The following is a 15,404-nucleotide window of genomic DNA, read 5'->3' on the forward strand; positions in this document are numbered from 1 at the left end:
GCGTACGACTCTATCGACCGGAAAACTCTCTTCAAAATTCTAGCAGAATACAAAGTAGACAAGAAAACACTGGCTATCATAGAGCAAACTTTAACCAACACGACCTCCAAAGTAAAGTTATGTGGGGAACTATCAGAGCCCTTTGAAATTCGCATAGGTGTCCGACTAGGCGATGGCCTCTCATCTCTCCTTTTCAATAAGGTGTTAGATAAGGTAATAAAAGAATGAGAAACATCACAACAGCGGATAACCTTAGGAAACCTACAGATTAAATGCTTGTCTTATGCAGACGATTTGGCGATTGTCATGAAAGGTATAAAAGAAACAAAAGACGCTATTGAAAAACTACACGAAATTGCTTCCAAAACTGGACTACAGATCTCTTATGAAAAGACACAGTTTATGAGCACAAAGAAAATCTCATCTCTGAACACAAAGTATGGCACGATTTACAAAATGGCAAACTTCAAATACCTCGGTGAAAAACTACAAATGAGTGGACGTAACAGAGACTCAAACGAAGAAAGAAAAACTAAACTGGACAAGGCATACATAGTAGTGTGGAATCATTACAACAAGAAGTCTATCTCACAAAAAGTCAAATTACGCCACTACGACACGGTGGTGCTCCCCGAGGCACTATATGTAGCCGAGACCACACTAATCCTAGGGCATACACGTATCAGACAACTAGAAAAAGTAGAACGGAAAATACTTAGGAAAATATTTGGCGCAAATAACAACAATGGAATATGGATCAAGAAACCTACAGAGTAACTATAAAAGCATACGGAGACAATCACAGAAAAGATTAGAAAACGCAGACTACAATTCTATGGACACCTATACAGAATGCCATCAAACAGACTGACCAAACAGATCTTTGACTGGGTAACCACTAGAAACAACAAATGGGTGGCAAGGGAAAAAACGACCTGAATCAACTCAACATAACAGCAGACCCAGTATAGGAGAAAATAAAATTCAGAAACATCATTAATAAAAGTAAACTACATGAGATACAATGTGACAAACGATCAGGCGTAAAATGGACCGAAGAACGCAAGCAAGATCACAGCCGGAAGATGAAAGAAATATGGGCAACCAAAAAGGCAATCAAGATGAAGCCAAAGACACAAAGCTGACAAGAAGCATGGACAGAGGACCGGAAACAGAAACACAGTGAGCCAATGAGGGAAGTTTGGGCAGCAAGGAAGGCAGCAAAAGGAACTGGCCATGTAGTTTAGTCCAAATGTGCTCTTGAAGGGCAAAACACCAATAATAATAATAATAATAATAATAATAATAATAATCCAAAACTTATCAAACGAATCTATGAATGTGGGCACGATGTGCAACTCAATTCCTGACGACATATTAACATACATTTTGCAGAAGTTCAAAATTACCGACATTTAAGGATTTAAAGAGCAATTGATCACCTATGGACAAGAGATGGAGCAGGAGAAATTACAATATCGATATCAGCCGAGAAGTAGTAGGAGAGGCCTAAATATCATGTTTGGTCATTTAATGATATAAATTTAAGTAATTGTACGTGTGTTGCTGAATATTGGGAAGCTACGATTATCCTGTAGCCATATGGTAATAATGAGTGAATTTACAGATTATTGTTCAAGAATTTCCACCAAGTTTTACTTGTCTTCTCGTCATTGATTTCCGCCGTGGTACAGGTTAGGTTGTGAAATTTTTTATTACTTATTAAGTTAGTTTAACGTGTGATACTGGATATGTTTTTGAATGTAGGTTTCGTATGACGCTATTTAGATTGTTATTTTACTTATGTACAGAGGTGGATGATAAAAATACACTCCTGGAAATTGAAATAAGAACACCGTGAATTCATTGTCCCAGGAAGGGGAAACTTTATTGACACATTCCTGGGGTCAGATACATCACATGATCACACTGACAGAACCACCAGCACATAGACACAGGCAACAGAGAATGGACAATGTCGGCACTAGTACAGTGTATATCCACCTTTCGCAGCAATGCAGGCTGCTATTCTCCCATGGAGACGATCGTAGAGATGCTGGATGTAGTCCTGTGGAACGGCTTGCCATGCCATTTCCACCTGGCGCCTCAGTTGGACCAGCGTTCGTGCTGGACGTGCAGACCGCGTGAGACGACACTTCATCCAGTCCCAAACATGCTCAATGGGGGACAGATCCGGAAATCTTGCTGGCCAGGGTAGTTGACTTATACCTTCTAGAGCACGTTGGGTGGCACGGGATACATGCGGACGTGCATTGTCCTGTTGGAACAGCAAGTTCCCTTGCCAGTCTAGGAATGGTAGAACGATGGGTTCGATGACGGTTTGGATGTACCGTGCACTATTCAGTGTCCCCTCGACGATCACCAGTGGTGTACGGCCAGTGTAGGAGATCGCTCCCCACACCATGATGCCGGGTGTTGGCCCTGTGTGCCTCGGTTGTATGCAGTCCTGATTGTGGCGCTCACCTGCACGGCGCCAAACACGCATACTACCATCATTGGCACCAAGGCAGAAGCGACTCTCATCGCTGAAGACGACACGTCTCCATTCGTCCCTCCATTCACGCCTGTCGCGACACCACTGGAGGCGGGCTGCACGATGTTGGGGCGTGAGCGGAAGACGGCCTAACAGTGTGCGGGACAGTAGCTCAGCTTCATGGAGACGGTTGCGAATGGTCCTCGCCGATACCCCAGGAGCAACAGTGTCCCTAATTTGCTGGGAAGTGGCGGTGCAGTCCCCTACGGCACTGCGTAGGATCCTACGGTCTTGGCGTGCATCCGTGCGTCGCTGCGGTCCTGTCCCAGGTCGACGGGCACGTGCACCTTCCGCCGACCACTGGCGACAACATCGATGTACTGTGGAGACCTCACGCCCCACGTGTTGAGCAATTCGGCGGTACGTCCACCCGGCCTCCCGCATGCCCACTATACGCCCTCGCTCAAAGTCCGACAACTGCACATACGGTTCACGTCCACGCTGTCGCGGCATGCTACCGGTGTTAAAGACTGCGATGGAGCTCCGTATGCCACGGCAAACTGGCTGACACTGACGGCGGCGGTGCACAAATGCTGCGCAGCTAGCGCCATTCGACGGCCAACACCGCGGTTCCTGGTGTGTCCGCTGTGCCGTGCGTGTGATCATTGCTTGTACAGCCCTCTCGCAGTGTCCGGAGCAAGTATGGTGGGTCTGACACACCGGTGTCAATGTGTTCTTTTTTCCATTTCCAGGAGTGTATATTGTGGTGCAACAGAGGACATTAACAGCAGCACTAACAAAGCCAAAGTCGCCTTACACCTCTTCACTCCATCTGGAGAGGGGAGGAAGTAACATTGAGAAAAAGTTTCGGATATTTGAAAGTAATGTAAAAACTGAGCTTCTATATGGTTGTTAAACATGGTAAGTGAGAAAGCAGCCAGTCCATAACTGCGAGACATTCAACAACAAATATCTGAGGAACATACTAGGGATATGGTGGCCAAATGTCATGTTTAACGAAACACTCTGGGAAAGAACCAGTTAGAAGCCAAATGAGCTGCAAATAAGAAACAGAAAGTGGAGATTGTTAGGAAATTCACTTAGGAGACTCAATGAACATATTGCGAAGGAAGTTCTTCATTGAGTGCTACATGGACGATGGAGACGAGGCAGGTCCAAAATGAGGTCCAGATGAAGCAGATGGTCAACAGCAGATAAATATAAAATGATGGTGAATTATCATAGTTTAAATGGTGTATTATTCTCAACAAGTTGGTGAATATGACATGGTGAGTTTTAAACAACTCATTATATTGTGGCACGCTTAAGGGTATATAGACACATTATATTCCTGCGAGTACATGACTTTGAGCCATGTAGCAGTGTTTCATTCCTCACTGTTCCACGTTGGGGTATTTGCTCCTTTTTTCCATTTTACTATGTGACCTACAGTTTTCTGTTGTGTTTACACTCTGAGATGTACACTAACTACATTTTTAGCGTTTTACTATTATCTTACATTTGCCACAAAGCCTGAGCACATTTTAGATTACACACTTAAATTGGACTGTGGCTTTTAAAACTGAACAGGCTTCTTTTTTCCTCCATCCTGCTTGAGGCTCAACTACATGTAACTTGATTAATCTTAGTTCTACTAATTATTTCGATGATAGTCACACTGTTAATGACAAATTGTTGCTGTGTTGAGTGACAAAACCTAATTAGCAACTTGTTGAATATAAAAAGACAATAATTACTTCTCATTAACTTTTATAATGTTGCATACTATCATTCATCATGTGGAAAACATGTATATGTATGGTATAATACCATAAGTAGCACCATCACAGAATAATTCCAACTGGTCACTAGAAAAGAAAATAAATTCTTACCATTGAATCAAACACAAAAAGCCAAAGATCTAGTAACAAATGAGTGATATATACATATTCTTGTGAGGTTCGAGAAATAATTCTGTTGAAAAGTCACTATTTATGATGTACAATAAAGTAATTACATACAAATGGTGTACTAAGCTAATCATGAACATCACTGAGATGTTGCACTTAGCAGACAAGTAAAAGTGAGCTTTTGAGGCAACGATTTTTGTAAGATGTTCTGATTAAAAAAAAATGATTGGAAAATAAATGAATTTTCTTATGATCATGATGACTATAACATTCTTTTCAACAAATTTATGAAATTTTTAATGTTGAATTAATTGTTAGAAATGCTATGATATTTATGATTAGCTTGGCAATGAATAGTCATGTAACATAGAACGATGTTTATTTTGATTCATGTGACGTACATTTCCTGGAATCACATACAATTTATTTTAGTAAGTGAGGGGATGGTTATTGACAAGAAAGATATTAACATGGCAACTATGAATGTGTTTGTACAATGAAAAACGGTTGCCATTTATAGGTAGAGCAGTGAATTAGTGATAATTAACCGAGGATTGTATTATGATAAAATGTTGGTGCTGTCTAAATCTTGTTACCAACTGCTGTAATGGACAAGCAAGACGTGATAGCTAATAAAACATGGAAAAATTCAGTGAGATTTAAGGGAGAACCTGCTTACCCTTTACTATGGGTGATTCCCTTATGCTATGGACCTTGAGTTCACAGGGTGCCTCATCAATACAGATATCCATACCGTAGATACAACGACAGTGGAGGGATCTCCGTTGAAACATCAGACAAACATATTTCTCCTGAAGAGAGGGACCACCCTTTCCAGCAGTTGTAGGGCAACATTTTTTTGTCATTGGCTGATCTGGACTTGTAACTACAACGAAATCGAAGTGCTGTCATGGTACAGTGAAACAGCCGAAAGCAAGTGGAAGCTACAGCTGTAATTTTTTCTGAGGACATGCAAATCTAATGTATGGTTAAATGATGTCGTTACCTATTCACATCTTAGGGTGGAGATATCATGAGAACGATAACTGTCATTCTATAGATTGTAGAGTGTAATTTTAGACTGCTAATCAGGTAGTTTAGAAAATTTAAGAAGATTGAAGTTAGATATAGTGGAAATTGGTGTAATTCAGAAGCAGAAGGAAGGGTAATGGAGGAGTAAGTTTAACGGTGAATACCAAAGTAGGAAATTGCTTAAGCTGCCCTGGACAGCACAGTGAAGAGACTGACACTAAAGCCGTATCTGCCACTGTAGCACCAGTTCATATGATAATTAGTTCTGAAGGTGATGAAAAGATTGTAGAAATGTGTGATGACACGAAAGAAATTATTCATATAGTTAAGGAAGACGATAATTTAACTGTGATGGCGGGCTGGAATTCGATAGTTGGAAACGAGGAGGAAGAAGCATAGCAGGTGAATATGAAATGGAGGGGGGAATTGAAGAGGAATAGCTTACTAGAATTCTGCACAGAGAATAGTTTAATCATCGCTGATACTTAAGTTTCAGACTCATGAAAAAAAGAATGTGTGCTTGGGAGAGACTTGGAGACACCTTAACCTTGCAGATTGATAATAGAATGGTAAGACAGAGACATCGGAAACAGATATTATAACATAAGACAATAAAGGGGCCAGATGCAGACTCTGGTCACAATTTAGTGCTTATCAACTACAGGCTGATAATGAAGAATCTGCCAAAATGTAGGACATTAAGGAGATGGGATGTGGATAAGGTGAAAGATCCTGGGGTTGCTGAGATATTCATATGCTGCATTAGGCAACGATTGACTGTAACAGGGAAGAGGAATACAGCAGAAGACGAATGAGTAGCTTCGAGAGATGAAATTGGAAGAAAGGCGAGAACTGGCCGTAATTTTGATGATTTATTAACAGCAAAATTGATTTTCGATCACAATATGATAACCTTCAGCGCTTTATCGTACAAATTAAGGTTCGTAGGCTCTGGTGTCTAGTTATTATCAGTGATCGTTTCATAACTTCTGTTACTGCTAATAACTAGACACCAGTTACCTACGAGCTGTAATTTGTATGCAAAAGCAGTGAAGATGATCATTATGTCATCGAAATTCGATTTTACTATTAATAAAGCAAAATAATGACTACTGACCTTCCTCCTAATTTTATTTATCATATGGTCGTTGTGCTCACAGCACTCCATAAAGTCGCCAATCAATTTGAGAGATGAAATAATGAAGGCAACAGAACATCAGACAGGTAGGACAATACTGAATTCAATTTAGTAAAGATGAAATTATAATAATGGAGCAAATGAAGTAGGCGAAAGGAAATACAAACGTCTAAATAATCAGGTTGACAGGAGGTGCAAAATGACTAGACAGGAATGGCCAGAGGACATATTTAAGTATTTAGAATCATATACTGCTACGAGAAAGATAGATACCGTCTGCAGGGTCCTTTGGAGAAAAGAGAAGTAGCTGTGTGAATATCGAGACTTGAGATGGAAAACCAGCGCTAAGCAAACAATGGAAATCCATTTATTCTCATTTCTCAAGATGAGAATAAATGGATGGTCTATATAAGGAAGATGAACGTGAATAAAATATTACAGAAATGGATTAGGACGTAGATGAACACAAGATGGAAAATTTGATACTGAGAGAGGAATTTGATAGAGCACTGTGAGACCTATATAGAAACAAGGCCAGAGGAGTAGACGACATTCCGTGAGAACTGCTGTATAAATGGGAGAGCCAACAAAGACAAAACTCTTCCATTTGGTGTGCAAGATGTATGAGATTACCGTCAGACTTCAAGAAAAATGTAATAATTGCAATTTCAAAGAAAACAGCTGCTGACAGGTGTGAATATTACCGTACTGTGAGTTTAGTAAGTCATGGTTGCAAAACACTAACGCGAATTCCTTACAGAGGAATGGAAAAACTCGTAGAATCTGACTTTGGAGTAGATCAGTTTGGATTTATTTTGAAATGTATTACCACATGTGGCAATACTGAGCCTACAACTTACCTTAGAAGATAGTTTAAGAAAAGGCACCCCTACTTTTGCAGCATCTATACACTTACAGAAATCTTTTGATATTTATGACTGGAATACAATCTTTTCGAAGGTAAAATACAGGGAGCGAAAGCCTATTTAGAACTATTACATTAACCAGAAGGCAGATGCAAGTGTCGCAGGGTATGAAAGGGAATCAGTGGTTGATTAGGAACTGAGACAGGCCTGTAGCCTATCCTGGATCTTACTCAGTCCGTACACTGGGCAAGCAATAATCAAAACCACGGATAAGTTTTGAGTAGGACTCAAAGTTCAGGGAGAATAAATAAAGTCATTGGTGTTGACAACGTAGTTCTGTCAGAAACAATAAAGGAGAAGCTGAAGGTTGTCTCCGTTGACCCATTGTGGATGCGGGACAGCGGCTGGTCATTTATTTATGAAAAACTAATCACTAAACACCCATAGGTTTTTTGAAATGGTAATTTTATTTACAAGACCAGTTACGGCAATCCATTAACTCCACCTCCAGGCCCCTGCGTGCTAAAAACAACTAGTATAAGTATAGTATACAAAAACTGATATTCTAAAAAATGTAGCGTAGTCACATAAATTCTCAAAAACCTACAAAATGCATTGTGCGGTGTTAAGAAGTGTATCTGTGCACACAACGCACAACAAAGCGCAATAGGTACAGGTGCTGGTTAGCAACGAAACTAACTACTCTGACATCACAGAGTTATAATAGAACATGTCAAACATTTCAAAAACATAAATTAGAAAGCGTACAAAATCAGAATCACAAAGGAATAATGCTTGACTAGCTTTTTTAAAAATATGTCCACAACGTTTACAGATGAGAATCACTCTTGTTCTTAGGAAACATTATCCGCACTCAAATTAAAAACTCGCGATACGACATATCAAGTACACAATATTGTGAATACCTATTGATTAAGTAACACTACTGATATATGAGATGTATTTATGACGGTATCAAAAATATAGACCAGAGGCAAAAAACGGCCGACAAATTACTATGTACATGATGGTAAGTGAAGAACCTGCACGGGATACTCACAAAATAATCAGAGGGCATAATACTGTATCCCGAGTAAAAACTGAAACGATATGACTTACTGTGTCTTAAACATCAATTAATTGGCGGTGGAACAAACAAGGGACCCCAAACACCATACTATTATCTTGACGATATATTCGTTGTATAATGGAAATTAGTACGAGCCACTCAGACTACAAGAAATTTTTAACTCCTTATACCACAAGTTTCATTTCACTATGGACTTAACTTATTATTTTTATTTACAGGTAACTAGGAATGGCCAGTGTTCAGAAACGAGGTTTCTCGTAAGCCGACTGCAAAGTTGTCATTATTGCTGCGAATTCCGATCATCATCCATTACAGAAGAAAACATTCTTTCTTTCAGTGTTTCATAGGCTAAAATTATTTGCACCTGACCATGTGGCAACTGCATCGACAAAGCCTCCATTGTAAAGATAGGGATTGTAAATGGATTTAGAGAAAGTGATTGAAAGGTAATGGGTAATAAAACTCTGTCAAAGTTGCGCGAAGTGAAAAGTTAATATTGTATTAACACACTGGGGAAGCTCCTACGACCAAATACAAGACTGTCGGTTAAAAATTTTGCAATTGGTGGTCTACAAAATTAAGTGTGTAGATTGTGACAAGTTTTACATCGCACAAACTTGGAAGCGTTTCAGAACTCGACATAGGGAACCGGTTATCCTCGCTGTGATAGTAAACTATGAGATTATTTACGTCAGTTCATCAATCAGCTTCGTGACATGGAAAACGATTTACAGATTCTTCATTATAAGAGTAGAGATGTTAATTTGGATACCTCAGAGGACCTAGAAATTTTCATACATATAAGGCGTTTCCATGACCGATTAGTTAATGACCAGATCAGCGGAGCAGGAGATTGGTTTTTAATACCTTTGATAATGGCTTCAATGGCCGATGGGAATACAACTTTTAGGCTCGTTGCGGCCACCGTTCATAACACCAAATGTGCAGTGACGTTTGCCGATGCTTTGAGTATATTTTTATATGCATTTATTTTCACGTATGTCTCATTTGCTGTCATGTCTTACACGTTTTTATGCCTTTTCGCTTCACTTCTGTCATTGTGGCGTGCGCGGTTTGTGTTCATGCCTTTTATTGTTTGTCATCTTCTCTTACGGTACTGCCGCCTCATTTTCAAATTCCATTTACTGGCGTCACTAACATCCTGCCTCATCTACCGTGAGTGGCAGCAGCAGCGCGTATCGATAAGTGCACTGTCGTACCATCTCTGTAGCGACCGATAGTATTTCCGGGTCGTCGTGTGTCTGGAGTTCAGTTGTGAGCTCAGTCGGGACGCATCAGAAGTGAAGTTGGGGACAACCAGGATTTGCCGACCGCTGGCCACACACGTGAACTATCCGACGGAAGCACATTTGAGCGGAGACGACAGTTGGTTGGTCGTTCTGTTGGTCGTCTCATCGGGCGTCGTGTATTTGGTCTTCCGACCGCTTCTGGGCCCTTTCAATTGGTCATCTTGTGGGACGTTGGTCGGTTCCTTCCTTGTGCAGAGATGTCGGGTGGCCAATGGTCCGGTGTTCACTCTGCATGGTTGGATCTGAGCCAGTGTCTCCAGGTCGTCGTGCGTACGAGTTGGGTCCGGATGCAGCAGCAGTGAAGTCAGGGACGGACCAGCAGTGAGTCGGCGGAGGGAGTCGGTGGAGTGAGTCGGTGCAGTGAGTCGATAGAGTCAGTCACAAGGCAGACAGTCGCATGATAGACGCCGGCTCTGAGTCTCATTCGCTTTTGGGTTGTGGACTGAGTCGGGTTCGTCGTTACTCGGCTGTTGGACGAGTTGGCAGTCAGTAGCAGGCAGGTCCACACGATGCAAGTACGCCCCAGGACCATGGCTGACGCAGACGGAAGGCCATTGGTCGGTCGGTCGGCTTGTCGTCGGATGGCGACTTGTAGTATTCTGATCACAGACACTAGTATCAGTCGGGCAATAGTGGGCAGCCTGCAACAGTCGGGTCAGAATGGTGCTAGTATTCGCCGGGACCGCTGTCGGCGAAAATGGGCTGCCGTTGGTCGTTTGCTCGGCCAGTCGTCTCAGTAGACGACGCCTTGGACCCTCAGGACGATCACCATTTCTAGAGTTGGGATGTGGTTGGGCCTCGTTGGTTCGTTAGGACTGAGCAGCGACGTAGTCTGCACTGTATGGAGCCACGCCGCGGAATTTGGCGGCGGGCACGCGCTGTTCCAATGGGAAACGACGCTAGCTGTTTGAGTGGCTTTTCGCTTTCCCCCGAAGCAGGATCCTTAAGTTGAGTAATTAGTTGTTGTTGTTGTTGTGGTCTTCAGTCCTGAGACTGATTTGATGCAGCTCTCCATGCTACTCTATCCTGTGCAAGCTTCTTCATCTCCCAGTACCTACTGCAACCTACATCCTTCTGAATATGCTTAGTGTATTCATCTCTTGGTCTCCCTCTACGATTTTTACCCTCCACGCTGCCCTCCAATGCTAAATTTGTGATCCCTTGATGCCTCAAAACATGTCCTACCAACCGATCCCTTCTTCTAGTCAAGTTGTGCCACAAACTTCTCTTCTCCCCAATCCTATTCAATACCTCCTCATTAGTTACGTGATCTACCCACCCTATCTTCAGCATTCTTCTGTAGCACCACATTTCGAAAGCTTATATTCTCTTCTTGTCCAAACTGGTTATCGTCCATGTTTCACTTCCATACATGGCTACACTCCATAGAAATACTTTCAGAAACGACTTCCTGACACTTAAATCTATACTCGATGTTAACAAATTTCTCTTCTTCAGAAACGAATTCCTTGCCATTGCCAGTCTACATTTTATATCGTCTCTACTTCGACCATCATCAGTTATTTTACTCCCCAAATAGCAAAAATCCTTTACTACTTTAAGTGTCTCAGTTCCTAATCTAATTCCCTCAGCATCACCCGACATAATTTGACTACATTCCATTATCCTCGTTTTGGTTTTGTTGATGTTCATCTTATATCCTCCTTTCAAGACACTGTCCATTCCGTTCAACTGCTCTTCCAAGTCCTTTGCTGTCTCCGACAGAATTACAATGTCATCGGCGAACCTCAAAGATTTTACTTCTTCTCCATGAATTTTAATACCTACTCCGAATTTTTCTTTTGTTTCCTTTACTGCTTGCTCAATATACAGATTGAATAACATCGGGGAGAAGCTACAACCCTGTCTCACTCCTTTCCCAACCACTGCTTCCCTTTCATGCCCCTCGATTCTTATAACTGCCATCTGGTTTCTGTACAAATTGTAAATAGCCTTTCGCTCCCTGTATTTTACCCCTGCCACTTTCAGAATTTGAAAGAGAGTATTCCAGTTAACGTTGTCAAAAGCTTTCTCTAAGTCTACAAATGCTAGGAACGTAGGTTTGCCTTTTCTTAATCTTTCTTCTAAGATACGTCGTAGGGTTAGTATTGCCTCACGTGTTCCAACATTTCTACGGAATCCAAACTGATCTTCCCCGAGGTTCGCTTCTACCAGTTTTTCCATTCGTCTGTATAGAATTCGCGTTAGTATTTTGCAGCTGTGACTTATTAAATTAGTTACGTGTTCTTAAACCGCGACTGTTTCGATTTTTCGTTATTTGTGGATTGTTGTCTCCTCAGCTGTTGACGCGTGTGATAACCAGTCACGTGTTTTGTTGCCTAGAATGTGCAGCCTCCCATAGTCACTTGACAGGTGTGACTTGTGTTTTCGGTATTCTTCGAAACTTGTCTTGAGTGGTGTTTGATGCCTTGATCTTGGTGAGGCTGAGATAGAAATTATTGGTATCTTGGTTTATTCTTCATCGGCCGATATTTATCATTAATTGTGCAGTTGTATCTGACCACTGAAAATCGGTCAGACTCTGGGTCGGTCGTGAACCGTCCCTAGGTTTTGTTGCCTTCCGATTAAGAGGTTGTCAGTCTGGCTGCCTGTCTCACGTACACGTACGATCAAAAGTTGAATGTTCTGTCCAGGCCTTTAGCCGTAAGAAATAGTTTCTAGTTTTTATGTGGCCCCCAGACGAGTTTTCTAGATTGATTTGTCTGGGCTTTAAGCAGTGAGTTTGTTTGGGTTTCGTATGTGGCCTTCAGCCGAGAGGTGTGGGAAGCATTTTAGGATAAAGCCTTTAGACGAGTTTAATTGAAATTTAGAAGCTTTTCCCTTTAGGCCTTAAGCCGTAAAATTGTTTTCTGCATGGTGTGTGGCCTTCAGCAGTGTTTTAATCTCTTTTAAATTCAAAATTCAAACTCCTTGTCTTGCCAGCCGTCGAAGTGGCCGTGCGGTTAAAGACGCTGCAGTCTAGAACCGCAAGACCGCTACAGTCGCAGGTTCGAATCCTGCCTCGGGCATGGATGTTTTTGATGTCCTTAGGTTAGTTAGGTTTAACTAGTTCTAAGTTCTAGGGGACTAATGACCTAAGCAGTTGAGTCCCACAGTGCTCAGAGCCATTTGAACCATTTTTTTGTTTTGCCCTTCAGTCACAAGATTGTTATTCTTTAGTATGAGACCTTCTCCCAGTTTACACGAAAGATTTTAAAATAAGGCCTTCAGCCTTTTCAAACTGAAAGCTCTTCTTCCTAGGCCTTAAGCCGTTAAATTGTTTTGCTGATATGCGGCCTTCGCCGACTTTCAGCCTATTTGAACATCTTTATCTCGGCCTTAAGCCGTAACGCTGTTCTTGATTAATGTGAGGCCTTCAGCCGAGTTCTATGGGAAAAATTTAAGCTAAGGCTTTCTTACTGTTTATATTGAATATAAAAAAAAATTCTAAAGAAGTGAGACCTCCAGAAGAACTCCTGTACCTCAATTCCTCGCTTAGGCCATGTCGCTTGGATTTTCGATGTGGCCTTCAGCCGATCTAATTTAAATCAAAGGAGGTCTTTCGTTAAAATGTTGAGAGGTTTGATTCTTGCTTGTGTGATTGTGTTTTTTAAGAAATAAAGTTTATATGTTGAGTGCAACTGACAGTAACTTATTTTGGCCCCTTACCACAAATATAACCGCATCCGTTCTGTCCTGCTGGCCCAGGGATTTCAGTCAGTAATGTGGATATACATCTTATATTAAATTTCCTTATGATAATGGCGGCTCCGCCACCTGGCGTTGTATTAACACAAGGTCGATTTGCAGTAGGGTTTTGGAACACTTACTGTATTCGAACAATATGAAGTGCCTCGAAGAAAACGATTTATCAACACATAGTCAGTACGATTTCAGAAAGTTTCGGTCTTTTGAAACACAACTACCTCTTTATAGTCCTGAAGTAATAACATGTGAGCCACAGGGGAGTCCCGATTTCATCGTAAATTATGAAGCCATCGCTAAAATACACTCATGTGTGGTCAATTATTGGCAGATTTTCCGAGTTTTCGAGAAGAAGGCAATCTTGTATGCTTCGACACAGGTTTCGATCTCCTGCCTGAGGGGCCAGTAAACTGGAGCATGATATCTTATATACCACACTTTTGTTCAATTTTAGAGAATTTTATTTATTATGTGGACTAGAAGGTATTAACTTATTCACAGTGATGAAAGAAAACTTAAAAAAAAGTAGCTGAGCAATTATTTGTGAAATTCGGCTATATAAGTAATGCTTCATTCTTGTGTATTCGTGTGCGTAGAGTGCATTTTTCCTAGGTAGCAATTGACCATGGCAATATTTTATTGCTGTGCCAAATTCAAATTCGGCGGTAATTCTATTTTCTTCCAAATGAAGTGAGTGTGCTTTGCGGAGTGGTGCGTAAATGCTCTATGTTTGTGTGGCGCGAATTGGTGTTATATGTCTTCAGTTTTTATTGTATGTTGTAGATTTTAATAGCAATGAAATTTATGCTATTGTCGTCCTCATGTTACACAATTAATTTCATACCATCGTGGAAAATATTATATTGTGTAAGCAGCGCTCTAGTCCTCTCTCATGTGTAACCATGTACAAGCAATTTATCATCAAAATACCTCAAATAGCATACTGTATTTTTATGGAGCCTATATACTTCCTAAAAAACATTAATTTCCAAATGACTCAGAGATACATCTGTCAGGAAGCTTGATAATACTGCTGCACGTGGCTGGGCCCTCTTTCTGCTGATAAACTTTCCCATTAAAAGTAAGCTGATTCTGAGATTATATCATTTGAAAATACCGCTAACTTCTGATTCTTCTGAGACAGATACCCTTTCCTGTTTTACTAAATTTTTAAATAAAATAGTAGAGTCGCTGAGTATTTTTACGTTTTTCTTTTACATATGTTTATCCACATGTGACTGCTACTGTTGGGGTTGGTATATTTCCAATTGTAGCATTTAAATCTCCCGTAAAGAAGATGTGGCTTTTATTCGAGCTCTTAAACATTACTTGTAATTATTGGTGAAAGTCAATATTTTCTTCTTGTGGAGCATTAGTTTCTATTGTTCTTTGGATTACACTTGTACCTGTAAGTCCTACTAATACAATGCGTTCATTTGCATTTCCTAGTCAAATATTTTATTATATTATATTCTAGACTTCGAGATGGCAACATTTTTACTTCCTTTTTGTTCATGTTTCCCTACTGTAGATCAAAGTAGAGTTTTTTACACATTCATTTCCAGATGTTTTCTTCTTTGTTTCTGTAACTGATGAAAAATCTGTCTCACATTCTGTGAAGTGTTTCAACCATCTCTTCGTACACTCCACTGTTTACTATCTTGTCCGTGTAACGATCATAGATTGATTTTCACAAAGAAGGTCATTAACTTGTAATTGTTTATGTTTTGCGATGAAGTCATTGGTTCACTCCTTCATAATACTCCAAAAAACTAAAACTTCATGTCACTTGAAAACCATGAGAGACTACTTGGAATTTCTTAATGTAACCCCTCGCAAAAATCCACTCATGATGGGAA

The sequence above is a fragment of the Schistocerca serialis genome, chromosome 9, assembly GCF_023864345.2.
Source record: "Schistocerca serialis cubense isolate TAMUIC-IGC-003099 chromosome 9, iqSchSeri2.2, whole genome shotgun sequence".
NCBI lineage: Eukaryota > Metazoa > Arthropoda > Insecta > Orthoptera > Acrididae > Schistocerca > Schistocerca serialis.